The sequence below is a fragment of the Colobus angolensis genome, unplaced genomic scaffold (genome assembly GCF_000951035.1).
Source record: "Colobus angolensis palliatus isolate OR3802 unplaced genomic scaffold, Cang.pa_1.0 Scaffold45, whole genome shotgun sequence".
In the NCBI taxonomy this organism is placed as follows: Eukaryota; Metazoa; Chordata; class Mammalia; order Primates; family Cercopithecidae; genus Colobus; species Colobus angolensis.
The window spans coordinates 3,927,774-3,951,397 of NW_012117932.1; positions in this window are offsets into that span (position 1 = coordinate 3,927,774).

Below are 23,624 nucleotides of genomic sequence, written 5' to 3' on the forward strand. Positions count from 1 at the left end.
GGGCTGTTTTGCCTCAAAGGTTCCATGATAGACCCCATTTTTTCAGACAGGCACTGGCACAGGATGTTGTCCTCTGTCCCCTGACCCACAGCACACTATTGCAGTATGGCCATGACTTATTACTATGTAGTCCTTCCTAGGAGTGCTCCCTTGCAGATACTGCTACACTTTTAAATTTTCTAGGCGACCGAGGTTATCAGGTTACCCCGGCTAAGGCTCAACTTTGCAGCCCTTCTGTCACCGACCTAGGCATACTCCTCATACCCACTACAAAAAGCCTCACAGCAGATAGAATAATCCCCCACTGGCTGCGGTACCCTTACCCAGCCCTTTTAACTAACCCCCTCCTTTCCCCTTCCCGGCCGAACACTACATCAATGAGTCAGGACTAGTAGAAACCAATCTCCTCACTCTAGAAAAGATTCAGGAAAGACTCCACCAGAAAAACCTCGGATCAAGGCCCTCACTTAGGTGGTGGCAGTTGTCTGTGGCCCGTTAAGTCCTACCCTTTCTAAGCCCCTTACCAATCATTGGCTTCTTACTACTCATAGCTCCCTGTGTCCTCCGCTTCACCCAGGACCGCATGAAAGAAGTCTTCCAGGTCACTTTCAATCAGATGCTGCTCCACCCCTATACCCGAGTTCCCACCTCCGAAGAACCCCACGACGACCCATACCAGCAGGAAGCAGCCAGATGAACACATCGCCCCATTTTCTTAGTAGAAGGAGGTCGGAATGTTAGGCAGGAATCTAGACCCAACATGGCGGCGTTACCCGGCGTAGCAGGCCTTTTGTTAAAGACTCCCTTCACCCTTGTACACACCCGCAGACTTAACATGCGTCAGAGTGCCGGCTGGGCAACCACACTCCCCCATGACCTGCAGCTCAGCTGCATTCCACAAGTTCGTAAACAGCAGTTTCACTTGACAGTTTCTGAAGACCCCTTCCTCGTGACCCTTAGTCAACTCCTGCCCTAGTAATTTCAAGATCCCCCGGGCCCTGTTTGCACAACCAGCTTCCCTACCTCTTGGGCTATAAAAAGCCCCTACCCTCCTCCCTCAGCGCGACTTTCTCGGCCCACGCCTTTGGACCGAGGAACCTCGCCTGCAAGCTCTAATAAAAGGCTATTCTCACTGCCATTTGCCTTGTGTCTTCGTTCCTGGTTCAGCTCCAGCCTCAGTTTACCTTTACATTTACCGTCCTGTTCACAGAAAAGATCTAGTTGTAGAAGGGTGTTATAATTAATACTTCCTTCATAGGGCCAAATGTCTCCATTTTGTAAGGAATACTGTGGCCAGGCAGTGGTACAGAAGAAAATCTGCTGCTTCTTTTTTAAGGTTTCAGGGTCAAATTTGTCCCAGTTATTCAGGATACATCTCTAGGGAGTGTCTGGTTTTGAAGGTGTGGTGCCCATCTGGAATTTTAAACAAAGGGATGCCTGCACCCCTAGTTAGTCCTGGACTTGTCTTCCCTTAGGGCATCCCCCAAGGGTCAGGTCCAATTGTGCTCAAAGCTCATGGCCGCTTTTCCTGAGCCTTCCATCTACCGGATTTAACCATGCTTTCCGGATTTAACCACGCTTACCGGATTTAACCACGCTTACCGGATTTAACCACGCTTACCGGCGGGATGGAAACTTCCCTTGCCCCTGCCGTGTGCCCACTGACCACTAAATGGGGCACAATGACTGCTGGATTGATTGTGGTCCTTCTGCCAATGCGTCCTACCTGTTCCAGGGTGGCAAGGCCTGGGTCTGGGGCACCACTGATGCTTGCATGCTAAGGCCCAATTTACGCGTGCCCGGCCATAAAACCGTCCTTCAAGGAGGAATCTCTGAATCAGAGACAAGAGGCTTAGTAAGCTTTAAGGGGGTGGTGGATGTCCTCTAGGCCAGGGCCGAGAGAACTGCTGCTATACGCTAGCCTTCTGTCCCCACTTGCCATCAAAGGAGTAAGCCCCTCTCTTAAGGTGGTACCAGTATCCTGTGTCCTAACTGACTATATTTTCTTCCTCCCAATACCAACTACTGAATGGTTCAAATAGCAATTCAATGGCTCTAAGGGCTGTGCCTGTGCACCACAGATTGTACTTGAGAGGCCCCAAGGAAGGGGAAGGTCTCTCTGGGGAGCAATGGAGGAAATGCCCTAAGGCTTCTACTATCCACATGAAAATTACAGACTTGTCTTTAAATTGTCCTGATGTGGGGGACCATATACTGTGGTGGGGAACTTGTCCTTCAAAATAGCCATCGAATGGTGACACCTGCCTAAACCCGGGAGGGCACCATGAACAGGGATCTTCTGGGCACCACCCCAAGAATTTAAGACTTCTAAATGGGGAATCTTGATCCTGCCTAGCAGGAATAACCTTGCTTGCGAGATGAGGAAAGATGGCTAGCCGGCGGACATTAGGACCCAGGAGACACGGTTCAGCAGATGTAGCGGTCTCAGGCTCAGTAACTCTTGCAGCGGGAGCCTCTGGCAGGGCCATGGTCTCATCCAGGAAATCTGGGAGACTAGAACTTCTGCTAACTCCCTGGTGTACTCGGGACGGCCACGGAAAGTGAAAGAGTGTAAACAGGATCCAGACTAACCAACATTCCCAGCCCTGGAGGGTCACGGGTTGTTAGAGCGCGCTTTTCCAGACGGCCTGATACCCCTGTCTTCAGTTCAGCTGCCGCTAATCGCCCTTCAGTGGCCGACAGCTGCCGGTTGAGCCTCCACATTCTAAGGAAGGACAGGACAGAATAGCAAGCGAAAGAGGTCCGATCCTACTCACCACGTGAAGATCTAGATGCCTTTCCTGGAGATTCTCCTGGCTGGCTCACCAAAAATGTAACACCAAAGGCTCTTGCCTTTGCCACGCCAAAGATTTGGTGTGGGGCAGCCCGAGGTGACAGAGAGACACGGATCGGACCAAGAGAAAAAGCTGGAGGCTTTACTGAGCAGTGACAGTACAAAGCTTCCACAGCATGGAAGGGGTCCCGAGCGGGCAGCCAGTGTTAGATTTTTTTGATCACCTTTCAAACTCTTTAAGGCAGGAAATACCTGAGGCGGGAAGATGTCACCAGAGCGAGAAACAAAGACAATTAACATGTCTTAGATCTTGAGGAAAACCGGAACTGTAACTTACCTTTATCTATTTTATAACCTTGCAGCCGCATGCAAAGGAGACAGGATCTCACAGGATTTTACAAATCCTGTTTACAAGGAATTGGAATTGGGAGCATAAATAAGGCCTGCTGGTCACAGAAAAACGGGTTTTTAACATTCTTTTTAGTTTCAGGGGAGGGGCAAGAGAAAGAGGGAGCGAGGACACAGAGAAGCTTATGGCAAAAGTTTTACTGCTTATAGCTTCTTGGGGGAAGAAAACACGCACAAATTTTGATGTTAGGAATATTTTAAGCATATATCTTTACTATTATTCATCCAAGACCAAAGTAAGTCCTGATGCAGGAAAGGAGTGAATTTCACAGCTTTCTGAGCCCCGACTCGACCCAGGAAGCCCAGCTGGAACCTCCTCTCACTGTTAGGCTAGATTTTAATTACAGTTAAGTGACAGTAACTTTCCTCATTCCTATTTGACTTGGTATTTTCTGGTTTCAATTTCTCTCGTTGAAAGGAATAACATTCCTAAGGCAAAATTCACAAGGCAGATATCTAATAACTTGTTCAGGTACTGTTGAAAGAAATTAACGAAATGATCCATCCCTCCCTCAGCACTCCCACATGTGTGCACCTACACACATCCCCACACACTGGCTTTCTTTCAGTTCTTTAAATCTTAGGTTCTGAAAGAGATGCAAAAATGGCTGGTACATTAAACCTGGCTTGTAAGCACCTACACACCAGGAAATGAATGTTCACAATAAAAGGCACAGTAAGGTGAGTGTCAATTCAGAACAGCAGAAGTGGAAATGTATATTCATTTGTAAATATTAGAAAGGATTTCATGGCTACATTGGCACTTGAGATCATTTCAAAGAGTATCAATAATTAGAGACTGATGGAGAATATTCCAGACACAGGGGAAAACATGAAAAGATGATGAGGAAAGACAGATTGATAGGTTCAGAAAAGTGTAGGGAAGAGGGGGATGAAAAAAAATTTATTAATGGGTACAAATATGTGATTTGATAGAAGAAATAAGACAGAGTTAAAGAGATCAGTAGGGTCATTCTAGTTCACAGTCATCTATTGTATATTTCATAATAACTAGAAGATAATTCAAATAGTTCTAGCATAAAGGACAAATATTTAAAGTGATGGACATCCCAAGCACACTGATTGGATCTTTACAAATTATATGAATGTATTAAATTCTCACATGGATCCCAAAACTATGTACATCTATTATGCATCAAAAAAAATAAATTTAAAAGAAGAAAACTGTAGGGAACCCACTCTGGCTGAGGTATACAGCATGGGGAGGGATGGAGTTGAACTGTCACAGCCATTAGGTCAAACTACAAATTGTCAGTGAGGTATTGGTGTTTAATCCTGGCAACCACAGGAAATGATTGCCTAGTATTTAAGCAAACTGGCGATGTGAACCATGCTTCAGAATTTAGTTTTTATTCTAAAAATAGAAAAAAAAAAACTATCTAAACCTTCCGGCCACTATTTTATTTCCCCAGTGAAAACTGCTGGAATCATCTCAGGGTTTACAGGGAAAAATCACTTTTAAAAATACATTTGCATATATTTTCCCATTTAGTCGTCAGGGAAACTCTGAAGCAGGTACTGTCCTGGCTCTCCTGTTTACTAGATGTATGACCTTGGACAAGATACCTAAGTCAGCATTCATCTCTAGCATGGTAATAACAGTATAGTACCTACTTCCTGTGTTTAATGTATAAAAGACACAATGGATGTAAAAGCAGGTGGCACTGTACCTATGGTATAATAAGCTTTCAATAAATATTAGATTTATAATTATCATCATTATTATTACTTTATAATAAGGAAAATGAGACAGAAAAGTTAGGTGATCTGTCCAAAGTAGCTGGGCTAGGAAGTGGCAGAATTAAACTTGACTGCAAGCTACTGGCATGGTGTTTCTAAACCGTAAAGCCTATCACGCTCCCTGTGAAAGAGGTTCCATAATGGAGAACTGACTAGGCAAACTGTGCCTCCCTATCATGTGGAATTCTACAAACCAATTATAGTGATGTTCAAGAATTATTTTTTCCAACATGGAAAGAGTCAAATATATTATTACATTATTTAAAAGTTAACAATGTACACTAAGACATGTTTATTAAGATGAATAATAGAAATATCCCTTCAGGGTAGAAAATATCCTAAAAGGATGTATGCGCCAAGGCTCTCAGTGACTGAAAAAGAGTGAGGATGGATTTTTCTTATTCCTATGCTCACTCATCTATGAGTACAGTAATATATGCCATGTTTGATATATCCATGTTGAACACAATTTTTCCTAAAATACATCTTTTAAACTTCCACCCTTCCCCGACTGACCCTAAAACACCCTTCCTTTCCATAGCACACCTGTCTTGGTGCCAAACACACAAAGCCTTCTTTTCTAAGACGTTATATCCTACCCAAGATCCTGTGAGGAATAGTTCTTGGCAGAACACATGACTCACCCATTATTTAATCATGCTACTGTCTGTTTTTTGTTGCAAAGGGCTAATCTTAATCATAGAAAAGTTTAATGTTCTATAGAGATCTTTACTGTGGGCTATGTAGAATGGTAAGAAAAAAATTTAATTTCCCACTTTCCCTTGTTCTCTGTCATAACCATGGATCTAAAATTCATTCCAAATCTCAGTCTAATCTTTTTTTGAAATGTATGTATATAAAATATACATAACTTAAAATTTACTATCTTAACCCTTTTAGCTGTAAAATGCAGTGACATTCACATTGTACAACCATCATCACCATTCATCCACAGAACTCTTTTCATCTTGCAAAACTGGAACTGTGTACCCATTAAACAATAACTCCTACCCCCTCCTCCAAGCCCCTGGCCACCACTGTTCTACTTTCTGTCTCTAGGAATTTGATTACTCTAGATACTTCATATACATGAAATCATTGCTGTGTTTGTCCTTTTGTGAATGGCTTATTTCACTTAGCATGATGGCCTCAAAGTTCATCCGCGTCATATGCAGCTGGAAGCCATTATCCTCAGTGAACTAACGCAGAAACAGAAAAACAAAATGCCCTGTGTTCTCACTTATAAGTAGGAGCTAATTATTGGGTACACGTGGACATAAAGCTAGGCACAATAGGCACTGGGAGTACAAGAAGAGGGAGGGAGAAAGCGGGGCAAGAGTTGAAAGCCTACCTATTTGGTATTGTGCTGCCTACCTGAGTGACAGACTCATTTGTACTCCAAACCTTGGCATCACACAATATACCTTTGTAAAAAACCTGTGGACCCCCTGATTCTAGAAGTTTAAAAAAACGATTACGTTAAATTAAATTTAAAGGACATACCATTTGACCAACATCAACAAAAAAATTTCATCCATGACATAGCAAGTGTCAGAATTTCCTTCCTTTTTAAAGACTGAACAATAGTCTGTTGCATGAATATGCCACTTTTTTTATCCCATCATTCATTAATGATGACTTCCGTTGCTTTCAAGTTTTGGCTATCATTAATAATGCCACCATGAACATGGGTATACCAAAATCTCTTCAAGTCCCTATTTTCTATCCTTTTGGGTACAATCCAGAAATAGAATTGCTGGATAACACTATTTGTTGAAAGCCTGTCTTTCCCCCCACTGAATGGTCTTAACCTTGTTGAAAAATCATTTACTATACACGTGAGGGTTTGTTTTTGGGTCCTCCATTTTATTCCATTGGTTTATATGTCTGTCTTTATGCCAGTACCAAACTAATTTGATTACTGTAGCTTTGTAGTAAGTTTTGAAATCAGGAAGTGTGAGACCTCCGATTTTGTTCTTCTTTTTCAAGATTGTTTTGGCTACCTGGGGTCCTTTGAGATTCCATTATGAACTTTAGCATGGATTTTTCTATTTCTTCAAAATTACCAATGGGATTTTAATAGAGACTGCAATGAATCCGTAGTTCACCTGAATCTGTAGTTCATCGCTATCTTAATAATAAATCTTTCAATTTGTGAACACCGGATGTCTTTCCTTTTATTGTCTTCTTTAACTTCTCTAATGATTTTTCTTTATTTTTCCAGGTCAGTGGCCTATAATGCCCTTTCGTAGACTTTGCCTTTTTCCTCTGTAGTGGTTTGAGGCTTTATTGACTTAGTCTGACTCTGTTTGATATGCAAAAATAGGCAATTTGAACTCTTTGATATGTCATGTAAGGAGCGATGATATGTTATGGCAGAGGTCCTGGGTATTCTGAATAGTTGGTGACATCATTAATTTAGCTGTCTAAATTGGTGAAATAATCATTATGTAATGATGAATGAAAAAATATACCATATAAGACCCCTGAAAAAGCAAGTATCAGAGTTCTGCCACCCTATGTCTTTTGCCAGTGGCTGTAACTGTCCACTATGGAATGTGAGTGGTCATGGAGTTGGCAGAGGAGATCACTGGAAGAACATGAGATAAGATATCATGGACATAGATGGGGTAATGTAAAAATTGTTATAAGTTTCTTTACTAGAGTTTAAGTTTGAGTATAGCCTGTTTCAATGTTTGCTCACCTTCAAAAAGTTTTCAATAAAATTCCCTGAGATTCTTATATGCCCTAATGTTCTCTCTCCTATGTCTCCTAAGAAGTCATGAGTACAGAAGTGAGCATCCAGGAACATATTTGACAAGGGATTTGAAACTGAGGGCCAGGACGCAATAGCCCATGAATGTATGAGAACATCTGGTGCTCCGTGAGATATTCTAGTGATAACAACAGCAAAAAAGCTCTATTCTCGTGAGAACAATTTGAATGGATCTGATTCTTGATCTCTGACATTGTAATTTGAAATTACAGAAGTATTCAGGCCCTCAGGAGTGGTAACTAAAATGGAGAAGCTATGCTGAGAGGTGCCGTGGGCAAGTCAAAATTAAAATTGAGTTGAGTTACACAGTAGCAGAAACTGCTAGTGTACTAGCATAGTATCTCACAGCAGTAGTCAGTACTAGTCAGGATGAAGAGCAGGAATCAGAGCTGTTAGGTAGAAGACACTATCGCTAAAGGAAGCACTCAAAAGCTAATCCAGTCATGCCACTCACCAATTTAAAGTTAAACCTCCCGTGGGGTCCATCATGATCTGCCCCCATCTTTTACCTCCATCTCACAACTCCCACCACTCACTCCTGTTGCCTTTCAGCCCCAGTGATCCCCCATACTGAACTACAGTGGTCCCCTGCAACCCACTTTTGCTTTACAGGTTTCAGTTTCCCATGATCAATCGCAATCTGAAAATATTAAGTGGAAAATTCCAGAAATAAACAATTCCTAAGTTTTAAATTGCACATCGTCCTGAGTAGCATAATGAAATCTCATGCCATCCCACTGCATCCCACCTGGGACGGGAATCATCCCTGTGTCACTGTCTCCACAGTGCCTCAGCTCCCCACCCATTTATTACTCAGCGGCCAATTGGGTGATCAGATCAACCGTTGCAGTACTGCAGTGCGCATGCTCATGTAAACCTCATTTGACTTAGTAAGGGCCTCAAAGTACAAGAGCAGCAACGCTGACATATTGTTATAATTGTTCTATTTTATTAATATTGTTTTTAATCTCTCACTGTGCCTAATTTAGAAATTAAACTTTATCATAAGTATGTATGTATAGGAAAAAAACATAGTATATATAGAGTTCGATATTATCCATGGTTTCAGGCATCCACTGGGGGTCTTGGGATGTATCCCGGTGGATAAGAAGGGACTACTGTACTTGTGGTTACTGAAACGGAACCTGTGCTCTCTCAGCTCTTGGCCAGAGGACATGCTGTGTATCCCGCCTGCAACACCCACCTTTGCCTACGTCATCTAGTTGATCACTCCTACTTATCTCTCAGAGTTTAAGACTATGTCTAGACTAGGAACCTTTCCTCTGGGCTTCATTTGTGCTTTGTAGGTTTCTGTATTTGCCACGCCTGCAGTGAACTACAAGCTCCTTGAGGAGGGGTTGTCCTTTATGCCCAGGCTTAGCTAGGCACCTGGCACATAGCAGTGAGGCAGGAAAATAGGGTCTGGAGCCAGGAAGCATGGCCCATTCACACTTCAGCTATGACAGAAAATATCCTCTCCATAGGGCATACACCAACTAACCAATGAAAACCTCTAGAGGACATTTAAACCCCCAAAAATTCTGGTAACAGGGCCCTTGAGCCCCTGTGCTCGGGCCTGCTCCCACACTGTGGAGTGTACTTTCATTTTCAGTAAGTTTCTTCATTCCTTCCTTGCCTTGTTTGTGCGTTTTATACAATTTTTTGTTCAAGATGCCAGGAACCTGGACACCCTCCACCAGTAACAGTAGGAGCTCAGTATCTGTTTTACTAAAAGTCATACTCTCAGGTTAAATTTTATAAGAAAATCCAATTATATGCAGCATACAAAAAAAATGGAAATGTAGTGGCAAAATTGTGAAATGAAGTACAACTCAAGAGGAAATAATGAAACAAATCAGAGAATCACTTTGACGAAATGATGCAATTCATAAGAAGGCAATGTCTCCACGGGGTGATACTTCCTCCAGGAGCTCTCCTCTCTCCTTCCAACCTGGTTTAGGTTTCTGCCTAACCCCCTCACCTTTCTTGCAACCCTCTCTACTGACATCATTTGTCTTGGTGGGGTTCCCCACAACTCTGTAGTTCTTCTAGAGGAGTGACCGTGTCTTTTTACCTTTTTATCTCCAGCATTTGATAAATGGTGAATGGATGAATGAGACAGAGGCATGAATCTTTCAAAAAATAACATGACATCAAAATACATAATGAAAAACTGTAACAAGTGAAAGTAGAAACGACAGTTATACAATCACGAGATATTTTAACACACTACTATCCATCTTTGACAAATCAATTGAATAAAAAATAAATAAGGGCAGAGAAGAATTGAACTATATAACAAGGTTACATTAATAAATACTGAACTTTGTAACCCAGATATAGAAAATGCTTCTATAAATCAGATGTTTACAAAAATAGACCATGACCAGCCCACAAAGAAAACTTCAATTTACTACACAAAGTGCAAATTATGTAGAACAAGTTCCTGAAGGAAATACAAAAACGAAAAAAGAAAAAAAAGGAAAGAGAGATACAGCAGAAGCCACTTAGCAATTTAGAAAGCTTTACCAATGGTCTTATAAAGGCTGACATTATTGAAGCAATAATACCCTTTCCAGAGATCCAGCTCAAGGAAATGATCTCAATTCCATCCTCAGATTTCTGTGTACAAATATTATTTTATAACATTTTTATAATAGAAAAGAATAAGAATTCCTTAAATGTCTAACATTAGAAAAATAGTAAATTATAGCATGTATATCTAATGCAATATTATGAAGCCATCAAAATTATGTTTATAAAGATTTTAGTAGTATGAAAATATTTCTGTTTCAGTCAGGTTGCTATATAACAAATCACTCCAAAACCTAATGCCTTGAAACTATAACAGTTTATCATTCCTCCCAGTCCTGTGGGTTGACTGTGTGACTCTCCTGCTTTGCATGATTTTGGCTAGAATTTTGGGATGTCTGGAAGGTCCCAAATGGCCGCCCTCAGGTGCCTGGACCTGGGTTATCTTCCATGAGCCTCTCCATGTGGCTCCTTACACTCCCTGGAAGAATGGGAACCTAAGACGAAATGTTCTAAGCAGCGAAGGCAGAAACCATTGATCTCTTAAGGCCTCGTCTCAGAAATTATACAGCATCACTTCTGCTGCTGTGTTTTATTCATCAAATTAAATCCCAGGGCCAACCTTGTTACAAGGGAAGGGAAAAGAGATTGCTTCTCACTGGAAGTGTTAGAGCAAACTAAATACGGCCTGAGAGGGACTTGATACTTCTATATTTGAGTCCTTGTGAATGAACTGCAACCTAACTCAATAGGTAGACAGGACTGAAAACCTAATTTAGGAGTATGCCGTGTAGCAATCCCTGCGTCATCGCCAATCCCAGCAGCCATACACCAACCAGCCATACACTGCTGAGTGTTCAACCTCTGTTCAAATGAGGCAGACGCCAAGCTGTAACCAATCCAGCTGTTTCTGTACCTCACTTCTGATTTATGTACGTCACTTTACCTTTTTTGTCTATAAATTTGTTCTGACCACGAGGCAACCCTGGAGTCTTTCTGAATCTGCTGTGATTCTGGGGGCTGCCCGATTGCGCAAATCATTCATTACTCAATTAAACTCCTTTAAATTTAATTTGGCTGAAGATTTTTTTTAATAGAAGGATTGGCAAATGATCTTTAATCCATCATAATAATATAACATTAAATGAAAAAATCATATTTTTTCACTTAATTTTAAATATATATGTATGTAAATATAAACTCAGCTCTGATTTGTAACATTATATGTATTTTTCTATTTCCTATGAATAAAAATGTATATTATACATAGATTCATATTTTCCATATGAACTTTAAAAGACCAGAGGGCAAAATGCTAACAAGAATTATCTCCAGATAGTGAAAGAGGCCCAATTATAATTTTATTCTTTAAAGTTTTCTGTTTGTTCCAAAGTTATGGAAATGTATTACTTTTAAATTGCAGCATAAATGTTATTTTAAAGATATTCTATTCCCATATAGAAATATTTAAAGCAATTTCCTACAAAAGGCTAAAAGCGCTAAAGGAAATTGAATCAGAAGTAGATGAAAACCAACATCAGATTGAAAAGCAAACAAAATACATAAAAGATAGTTCCAGATAGCACCTGTATGATTCTCTTCTTGACTGTACAGAATATTAAGCATTTGAATCATCAAACATTTCGTAGCAGATTTATGACTGTATTGAACAAATGTATAAATGATTTTCCCCTTCCATTATACTTACAGTACATATTGAATATTTTTCTGCCTCCAAAAAGGAAAAAAAAAAAAAGGAAACAAACATTCGTCTTTTATGTGTATGGATGTAAGCCAAGATAAAGGGATGCAGTAGAAACCTTGAGGCAGAGAATAATAAAAATTGATATTTTTTTCACGTATTATACTAAACCCTAGAATAAAATAGATGTGCTTTAAAAATAGTTTTACTGTTGTTTCTCTTGACTCTATGATTTTATAAAGTTAAAACAATGAGTGTTTTTTTCTAAACAAAGGCAACATGCAATTTTAATGCAGCATCATAAATTATCGCATGATTTTGATGGCAACTTTAGGTAACATGGAAACACTAAGGAAGAAAGAATCATACATTCCTCTTATACAGATAGGAATTATTTTCAAGGACACAGACCTGCTGTCTAATAGCTTGCCTAGCCTTTCCAGAATTATCAGGAGAGCCCAGTTTTTATCTTTGCATCCTCACTCCCAGAAGGTCTGGAAATATTCTTGGCTCACACCAAAAATTATATACTCCAGGGAAGAATTTTCTTTCCCTCCCAGAAAGTCACAAAGATTCCATAATCCAACACAATTTCAGAAGAAAGAGAAATATTAGAAAAGCATTGGCCAAAAACATTGTATACACATACTCTGTTTATAGATGTGCATCTGCTGAACTTCAAAACAGCACTCCTAGATAGACATCTGCTGATGTGTGTATACCAGATGAAGTCTCTATTTTCTCACAACCTGAGATTTCTAACCCCAGACAGAATGACTCTCAGTTCCACTCCACAGATGAATTCTTAGCAGTCTTTCTCAAAACACATGCATATGCTGTAGTGATCTCTTTGGCACTAACAGGTAATGATATGTGCCATGCAGAAGATGTTTGTGACATATGAGATTATTCCTAAATCATGAAACATAAAGCTTTTCCTTTGAACCACTCTTTAACAAATAAGGCCACTTAGGTAGCAAGTGTTCCTTTGGGTCCAGGTAAATACATATAACATTTTAAAATACTTTTCTATAAAAGCGAAAACAATCCTATCAAAGCTATGATAATATCCATTCTAGACTCAGTTATGCTGTTTTAAACTCCATTACATATTTCTATAGACTAAGAATTTCAGCATCTTTAAACAATAATGAGACCTCAAGAGATGATTTCAAATCCTTCCCCATTGTTTCATCACTTGCTTATACATGGGTCTTTTACCTTCATTAAGTTTCAAAGGTTTTTTTAAATAATTATTTTCATTGTGCATGGACTCTGAATGCATCATACTCATAAATAATACAGTTTAATTTGTTTTTTGTTGTTTTTGTTTATCTCGGGGATTTATTTTAGATATTTTAAATGTTTTCTGTTTTCATGACCTAATGGCTGATTCATCTCATTTGAGTTCAAATATTTATTCAACTGCTACTTTTTTGCAGGAAAACCTTCGTGTGTGCTGGGATGGCTCGTTTTTTAATGATTGGGTCCTGCTATGCCTAAAAATAGAAATTAAAATTCAAACTTGATGACAGATTCCTATTCTAGATAGCTCATCTGGTGCACATTTTTTCATATACTTTATATTTCTAAAAAAGTCATAGAATAAAGTGTCATCAAGGCCTTCTGAAGCAACAGGGTAAGGACAAACCCAGAAGCCATGGCCCGGTAATATGACAGGAACCTGGGTCAGTCAGGGATAAGCGGGATCATCAAACAGAAGGCTCTGGAAGTTTAACTTCATGCTAAGTGTTAAGTCTTTATCTCTCTCTCCTTCCTCCCTCCCTTTTTCTTTTTGTCCCTCAGAAATGCACAACTAATTGTGCTTGCTTGCCCAAAGTTAAAATTTAGTTAACAAAAACATCTACTGATAAGAACACCGTATTTCCAAATCCAAAGAATAACATAGCTCCTGGGTTCGACATTTGAATTGGGAGTTTTATTTTTTCATAAGTTTTTTAATAGCTAGAGTTTTTGTTGTAGGAATGAATATTACTTTCCATTTTGCAGACACTAAATTAAGAACATGCTCAAAATTAGCTCATTTTAGTGTTACAGACAGTGATAGGAGTAAAAAGTATTTCCACTTTTTATTACGATCTTATTGTCTGCCACCAAATTTTATTGTATTGCTTTGTGTGGGCTTTTTTTTTTAATACATATCATCTGATTTCCACAAAAGGCACATTTCCTTATCTTTAGACAACAAAATATAAAGTTATATTTGGAAGGCAGCATTTCTGAATATTCTTCCTTAAAGAAATGGGAACTCGAACTGGTTCATAAATATTGTTTCTCTTTTAATCTCCCAACTCCCCTTTGAGATAGATGCTACAATTACACTAGAAAGAATTTTATACTGGGCTGTCCAAAAAATTATATTTATTATTTCTATTTCAGTGCTTGAAGAGGGTTCTATCGAAGAACCCAAGATGAGAGAGTCCTTCTCATTACTTTCTTTTTTCTGGGACAGTTTTGCTCTTGTCACCCAGGCTGGAGTACAATGGAGCGATCTTGGCTCACTGCAACCACCACCTCCCAGGTTCAAGCGATTGTCCTGCCTCTGCTTCTAGAGTAGCTGGGATTACAGGCACGTGCCACCACACTCAGCTAATTTTTGTATTTTCAGTAGAGGCAAGCCTTCACCCCCAGGCAAGTCTCGAACTCCTGACCTCAAGTTACCTGCCTGCCTTGGCCTTCCAAAGTGCTGGGATTACAGGTATAAGCCACCTCGCCTGGCCTCTTCTCATTACTTTCATGCTGAAATGTTTTATAACACATACTACAACAAGTAGGAATATCAAACATCCTGTGTTAAGATCTCTATCTCAAAAGAAAAAAGAAAAATACCTCCTGAAGTAGTTGACCCCTGTGTGATGGTTAATATTGAGTGTCAACTTGATTGGATTGAAGGATACAAAGTATTGTTCCTGGTTGTTTCTGTGAGGGTGTTGCCAAAGGAGATGAACATTTGAGGCAGTGGAGTGGGAGAGGCAGATCCACCCTCAATATGAGTGGCCACCATCTAATCAGCTGCCAGCACTGCTAGGATAAAGCAAGCAGAGGAACGTGAAAGGAACATGAGTCTTCTGGCCTCCATCTCTCCCCCGTGCTGGATGTTTCCTGCCCTCAAACATTGGACTCCAAATTCTTGAGCTTTTGGACTCTTGGACCTACACCAGTGGTTTGCCAGGGGCTCTCAGTCCTTCCTCCACACACTGAAAGCTGCACTGTCAGTTTCCCTGCTTTTGATGGTTTGGGAGGCAGACTGGTTTCCGTGCTCCTCAGCTTGCAAATGGCCTATTGTGGGACTTCCTCTTGTGATCATGTGAGTCAGTACTCCTTAATAAGCTCCCTTCATGTACCCATATTAGTGCTGTCCCTCTAGAGAACCCTGAGTAATACACCCTGAAATAAAGTTTAGCAAAGTTTATGTAAATCGTTTTTGTTTTCGTTTGTATTTGTTTTTATCAATTACATTCAAATTTTAGCTCTAGTTTATTTAGAATAGAATGGTTTAACTTCATTTCTTTAGCTGAGGCATTACAAAATTATGAACAAGCTTCTGCCATATTTTTATTCCTTAATATTTTATAATTTTAAAACCACTTTCCATATGAAGTAACTTGACTTTTCAAGCAATCTTTTGTTAAGCAGGGCAGGAGTTGTTATACATTTTCATAAGGAGAAAATTAAAGTTTAGAGGAGGTTAAATACAGCTCACGGTCACATTACCAGTAACGAGCCGTGTTGAGCCTCGAAGCCTAAGCTATGCCCACAGTTCTTTGTGCTGTATTAATGATGCATTGATAATTCCAGGGTGACAAGAAACACATATTAAGTGCCTAGTAAATAATTCATTGTACAATTTTTTAAAGTATGAAGTAAAAGAAATAAAATGTACAACTTTTGTTCATGAGTTCACATTCTAGTGCTAAGAGAAAATATTAGAAGGAAAAAATAGAAATATGTCTTCTACATCGAAACCTGAGGAGTGTAGAAAGAAACCTTTGAGATATGCAATCAGTGTACATTAATATGGTACAGGGTGATTAAATGGGCCCTAGAGAAGCACAAAGTTTTCTCTTGGTTTGCTAGAGAAGCAATGTCTGCATTGTTTCAATTTAGTCACCAAGTGTCAAAACTTATGTTTCTCTTACCAGAGAAATATGCCTGGTTTCAAGGTTACCAAACTGACTACTGCAAACAATTTCTGCAATCAATTCACAGGACCTCCACAGTGTGCCTTTTGCTAGGTAGGAAAACGCCAGGCAGCTTGGAAAGCAAGAAAACACATTTTATGTTTACCATGAGCATTGGCATCAGCCAATTATCCCACACTGTTTTCGGACAGCCAGTGCTGGAGAGAGCCTGGTCAGTACTCTTGTGCTGAAAGACCTAGGAGTTAACTAAGTGTGGCACTTTCTGTGTCAATTTCAAAGTATTTTATAATACTAACTAGTCACTAAATATGATTTACGGAATTTCACACTTGGAGCATAAACTTTATGATCCTTCTCTTCCAGACTATTGTCATTTTCTTTTTGGCAAAGAATCAGATTTCTTCATTCCCTCTTTTCTGGTAATTCAACAAGCACTTATGCATTCTATTTACATAATGGTTTATCGACAATTCTTTTGGAGGTGTTCTGCAAGCCACTTACTTCATCTGTGGGTTTCAAGGCTTTGGTTTATCTTGCAAAACAGAGACAATATCACCCACATTACTGCTCTCCAACTATTTGTGGGAAAGAACCAGTATTTTTAAATTATTATTTCAACTCTGTCACAAACCTCTATGTAGTTGTACTGTGCATGGCTGGTTCACAATGCACACATGCAAGTCTGACAACACACAATCCAGTCTATACGTGATCATTGGAACAAGGCCACTGATCCCAAATTTGAATGTCACAGAAATGTCAAATTGCTACAAAATTGTCTAAGCATTTATTCCTTATTTCTGTAACAGTGTATATCAAATTTAGCTTTGATCTACACTTTCCACAGAGATCCATGACCTTAGTACAAAACTGTGACCACCTGAGGAGCTCAATTGCTACTATCTGGTAGAATGACTCTCCTGGAGAATTCTTCCAGCCTAACCAACTACACCTTTTCTTCAAGCACTGAACCTTCTACTTCATTTCCTTGCTGTTACTGTCTATTTCCTTCTACATATAACACATGTCCAGGAATGGACATTTCTGATATAGTCTTCTTTATAATTAGAAGACAGAGCTCACTTTTATTGTTTGTTTATTTTTGAGACAGAGTCTTGCCCTGTCTTCCAGGCTGGAGTGCAGTGGCACAATCGCAGTTGACTGCAACTTGCACCTCCCAGATTGAAGTCATTCTTGTGCTTCAGCCTCCCATGCAGCTGGGATTACAGCTTGGGATTACAGTTGGTGCACCAACACACCCAGCTAATTTTTGTATTTTTAGTAGAGATGGGGTTTTGCCATATTGTCTAGGCTGGTCTCAAGCTCCTGACCTCAAGTGATCCTCCCACCTGGGTCTCCCAAAGTGCTGGAATTACAGATGTGAGCCACTGCACCCACCCAGAGCTCATTTTTAAAAAGATATAGTCTCTACCCCAGGTTAAAAGCTGTATGTCAACATGTTAGAAGTATCTTAAAGATAGAATGCCCATATTAATGCTAACAACTTAAGTGACCAACTTAAATCACATGTAGTTTATAATTCAGAACTAAAAAAAAAATTATTATACAGGCATACCTCACTTAATTGTATGCCCCTTTATTGTACTTCCCAGATATTGTGTTTTTCACACATTAAAGGTTTGCAGCAACCCTGCACTGAGTAAACCTATTGGTGCCATTTTCCCAAGGATATGTGTTCACTTGATGTCTGTGTGTCACATTTTGGTAATCCTCACAATATTCTCACAATATTTCAGACTTTTTCATTATTATTATATCTGCTATGGTGATCTATGATCACTGATCTCTGATGTTACTTTAATTGTTTTGAGGCACCACAAACCATACCCATATGACAGCAAACTTAATCAATAAAGGTTGTGTGCATTCTGAATGCTCCACCGACTAATTGTTTCCCATCTCTCTCCCTCTCCTCTAGCCTCCTTATTCCCTGAGACACAACAATATTGAAATTAAACCAATTAATAACCATCCCATGGCATCTAAGTGTTCAAGTGAAAGGAAGAGTCGCATATCTCTCACTTTAAATGAAAACCTAGAAAAAATTAAGCTTAGTGAGGAAGGCGTATCTAAAGCTGAGACAGGCTAAAAGCTAGGCTTCTTATGCCAAAAAGTTAGCCAAGCTGTGAATGAAAAGGAAAAATTCTTTGAGAACATTAAAGCTGCTACTCCACTGAACACACAAATGACAAGAAAGCAAAACAACCTTATTGCTGATAGGGGGAAAGTGTGAGTGGTCCAAATAGAAGGATCAAACCAGCAACAACTTTCTCTTAAGCCAAAGCCTAATCCAGAGCAACGCCCTAACTCTCTTCAATTCTATGAAGGCTGAGAGAGGTGAGGAAGAAACTGTAGAAAAGTCAGAAGCTAGCAGAGGTTGTTAGATGAGGTTTAAGGAAAGAAGCTGTCTCCATAGCGTAAGAGTTACAGTAAATAGATATGAACAGGGCAGGAGAGGGCCCTCCACTCACCAGAAATGCCGCAACCATCAGGTGATGGTCAGGTGGTTGTTAAACTGTCTCTAAACTGTCTCTCTAAAACAATAATTGGTCACAGCTGGCACCAGAAAAAGGCTGTCTCCAAGTAGAGAGAAAACACCTGAAGCTAGTGAGCACCTGCTTCCTGATAAGATCTCAGGAATTGGATGAGTGGGCTAAAGCATGTGTACTAAAAGGCAAAATGGCAGAATTTAACTGGTATATGACCTTCTAGGAACACTTGACTAGTGAGGGAAGAATGCCTCAAGTGAGCCTGCATACAACTCCAGTAATTACACTGCACATACAGCCCCTCCCAAGTGCTGGCACACCACTGCACATGCGGACAGCCCAACCCAAGAAAAGAATCAGGAGAGAAGAGTCAAAAGACCCCAGGAGTATGCCAACATATAAAACCCTAAGTCAAAGGTGAAACTGCACGCTTGAATCTTCCAAGTCACCCGCTTGGGCCCCTTACAAGTGTACTCTGCTTCCTTTCATTCCTGCTCTAAAATTTTGTAATAAAATTTCAAACCTGCTCTAACACTTGCCTCGGTCTCTCCCTCTGCCTTATGCTCCTGAAGAGGCAAGCACTGAGGTTGCTGAAGACTCATACAGATTCAACACTGCTAACAAAACTACAAGGTAAAGAAGCAAATGCTGATGTGGAAGCCACAGCAAGTAATCCAGAAAATCTAGCTATGATCATTGATGAAGGTGGCTTCACTGAACCACAGATTTTCAAGAGAGACAAGCCAGCCATCTATTGAAAGAAGATGCCATCTAGGATTTTCATAGCTAAGGAGGAGAAGTCGATATCCAGCTTCAAAGAACAGTCTAACTCGCTTGTTAGGGACCAATGCAGCTGATGACTTTAAAGCTAATGCTTGTTTACCATTCTGACAATCCGATTGTTCTTAAGAATTATGCTAAATCTACTCTTGCTGGTCTCTAAAAATGGAACAACACAATCTGAATGACAGCACAGTTTGCTGAATATTATAAGGCTAGGAGTGAAACCTACTGCTCAGAAAAAAAGATTCCTTTCAAAATATTACTGCTATTGACAATGAACCCGGTCACCCAAGAGCCATGATGGAAATGTATAAGATTAATGTTGTTTTCATGCCTGCTAAAAAAACAACCATTCTTTAACCCATGGATCAAGGAGTAATTTTGACTTTCAAGTCTTATAATTGAAGAAATACATTTCATAAGGCTATAGCTGCCAAAGATAGTAATTCCTGTGATGGATCTGGGCAAAGTCAATTGAAGATATTTACCATTCTAGATGTCATTAAAACATTCATGATTCATAGGAGGAAGTCAAAATATCAACATTATCAGGAGTTTGAAAAAAGTTGACTTCAACCCTTATGGAAGGCTTTGAGGGGTTCAAGACCTCAGTGGAGGAAGTCACTGCAGATGTGGTGGAAATAGAAAGAGAACTAGAATTAGAAGTGCAGCCTGAAGCTGTGACTGAATTCCTGCAATCTCAGGATCAAACTTTAACAGATACAAGTTGCTTCACATGTTTGAGCAAAGAAATTGATTTCTTGACATGAATCTACTCCTGGTGAAGATCCTGTGAACATTGTTAAAATAACAAAGGATTTAGAATATTACATCAACTTAGCTGATAAAGCAGCATCAGGGTTTGAAAGGATTGACTTTAGTTTTGAAAGACGTTCTACTACTGTGGGTAAAATGCTATCACATGCTATAGAGAAATCTTTTTTAAAAGGAAGAGTCCATTGATATAGCAAATTTATTGTCTGATTTTAAGAAATTGCCAGAGCCATCCCAGCTTTCAACAACTATCACTGTGATCACTCAGCAGCCACCAACGTTGTGCCAAGACCCACCAGCAAAAAGATGATGACTCACTGAAGACTCAGATGTCCATTAGCATTTTTAGCAATCAAGTATTTTTCATTAATGTATGTACATTTTTAGATATAATGCTACCACACACTGCATAGACTATAGTACAGTATAAATAGAACATTTATATTCACCGGGAAACCAAAAAATTTGTGTGACTGACTTTACTATGATATTCACTTTGTTGCAGTGGTTCGAAATCAAACCCTTGATATGTCTGAGGTATGCCTGTAACATAACATAATAAATTTCAGTTGTGAAATGTATGGACCTAAACCTTTGCTTCTTTCAGGAAAAGTTACAAAGAGTATAATGTACTTACAAAAAAACTTTTTAAATAATCAGTGAAAGAACACAAGCATTGGTGGACAACATTTAAAGTGACATTATCTTCCTTGCCAATGCTTTGATAGAGATAAGAGAGGATGCTGGAAGAAGGTGGTTATTGCCCTCCTAAAATCCTCCTTGTGGTCCTAGGAGGCAATGGAAAGTTCTAGACACTAACTCTGAGTGGTAATAGCAGGAACACTACTGCTGTCTTCACCCACCTCTTTGTACAAACAAATATTCAAGATATTCACTTGAATTTTAGGCAGATTTGCTTTCTCTGTTCTGTAAAGAATCAAGAGTGAGAAAGCTGCCCTAAGACCCTATATCCCAACCAGTATGCACCGAATGGGAATTCAAAATTAATGTATCATTATTTTCAACTGCAAAGGGAGCTTCCTAATATCCACTCTAATAAGAAAAGATGAACAAAAATACAAGAAAATAAGGAAAACAATAGCTTTTGCACAGGAGAGATTATAACAAAAACATTTGACATTTATTTTTCCAGAAGTTATTATCTAATATATTCCAAGGTCAGACCTGTATGAATGATAAAAATCAGAAAATTATTAAGGCTCACAGACCATGTCTTCTATTCTGAACAATGAGTGTTTGGGATACAACAAAATAAAGGTACTTTATATTTAAAGAATATTTTTCCCTCACTTAAATTTCATTCACTCATTACCTAAATATCACTGACTCTTTTATTGGACCTTATTCACTTATCATCATTATTGCTTTTCTCATCTCCTTACTATGGAAATAAAACATACATGCAAGAACCTTAGGCTGAACTTACATCAAGTCCCACTGGAACATTGTAATAATACAAAATAAATCCTGAAATATAGACTTAAAAATATAGATAGTTCTATGAAGCTGGAGTTTCCCATTTTTCTTCCCTAGAATCAGCCCTTAATCATACACCTCTTTTTTCTTTAACTTATACAGATTTTCAACCCTTCTTGCTACATTCAAGACATAGAAATCCAGCCAGAAGACAACTCAAGATATTTTGTGAATCTATGCCTTGCCTTCAGAAAAGCAAATAGTTACCATAAAAAACCACTGGTCCTATATTCACTTCTATAAGAAATGCAGGAGCAAATAAACTATGGATTTTATTATTGTTAATAGGGAGAGTCACCTAACCATTACTCCTTACTACACTCTGCTTTTCTAACAAAATTTCGACCGAATATTCTCCCTCAGAGCCTCCAAAAGGAACCAACTGATGACCATTGATTTTGGACTTCTGGCCTCCTGAACTATAACAAAATAAATTTCTGTTGTTTTAAGCAAGCCAGGTTGTGATTGTTTGTTTCAGAAGCTCTAGGAAACTAAAATACTTAATATCTAAGTATCTTAAAACTAAGATACCTTCTTATACCTTCTTATGATGTGGTCATAGAAAATATATCCAATTGGTCACAAGTGGGATTGGGCAAGAGAAGATGAATAAAGGGCATAAATCCTTCACCACAATTAAGAAATTGTATGTAGAAATTGCATCCTATTGACGAAGCAATAAAGTCATTGTTGGGTATAAGAACAGCATTACAGGCCGAGCGTGGTGGCTCAAGCCTGTACTCCCAGCAATTTGGGAGGCTGAGGCAGGCGATTCACTTGAGGTCAGGAGTTTGAGACCAGCCTGGTCAACGTGGCTAAACCCCATCTCTACTAAAAATACAAAAATTAGCCAGGCATGGTGGCGTGTGCCTGTAGTCCCAGCTACTCGGGAGGCTGAGAAGCAGGAGAACCACTTGAACATGGGAGGTAGAGGTTGCAGTGAGCCAAGATCGTACCACTGCACTTCAGTCTGGGTGACAGAGTGAGACTCCATCTCAAAAAAAAAAAGAACAGCAATATAGTACAGCTTAATGTAGAAGCCTGGGTTTCAATCCATCTATCTTTGCAAGACCACCATTAAAAGTCTCACTTCCACTGTTCTTCGTGTCCCTGAGTTAATTCTTCGGGTTTGGATGGGTATATATGTGTTTCTCACAGTCACTTATCTCCTTCAGGCCTCTCGCGGTAACAGATAACTTTGGGTGTGACTGCCAGATCACGGTGCATCCCTTCTTGGGAATGAGCCTGATTCAGAGAAGCAGGTCATCAGGATGCAAATCTATTCTGTGTGACCCTGTTCCCTGAACCATATGTGATTGCTCCAGGAGTACAGACCCAACTAAAGCAGTCAACCATATTCTGTCTCATTTAAACTGAGGAACACAGATATGCAGAGCCTTGGAATTGCTGGAGTTGGGTATCCTTGGAGATAGGTATTCCAGAAGGAAGTTCAAAAATGGTTGCTGCCAAGTCTCTGGAAACTTCCAGATTTCTTTTTATCCTAAATCAACTTTTCCTTTACTTTCAGGACATAAGCAAATAGCTTTCTACCAAATTCTTCATTTTGACTTAAGTCAATTAGGTCTTCGTCATCATCATGGTCATTCATCCTCAGAAATGCAGGGGACTGATACTGCATTATCCTAATTTTACAGAAAATGTATGGGCCTATTTAAAATAATATCTTTAAGAAATAGTATAATATTCTATTTTATTTTATAAGCAATACATGTCTTACTGCCAAAGAAACCCTGAATTCCACATTATAATGTATTTTGTTAAAGGTGAACAATTGGAAACTTACTAACCAAAAGAAGTAGGGAGACAAGTCAATGATATTTCTTGCTTGTGTTCTTTCTGTTGAGGTTTTCTTTTCTTTTTTTTTTTTTTTTTTTTTTTTTTTTTGACGGAGTTTGAGTCTTGT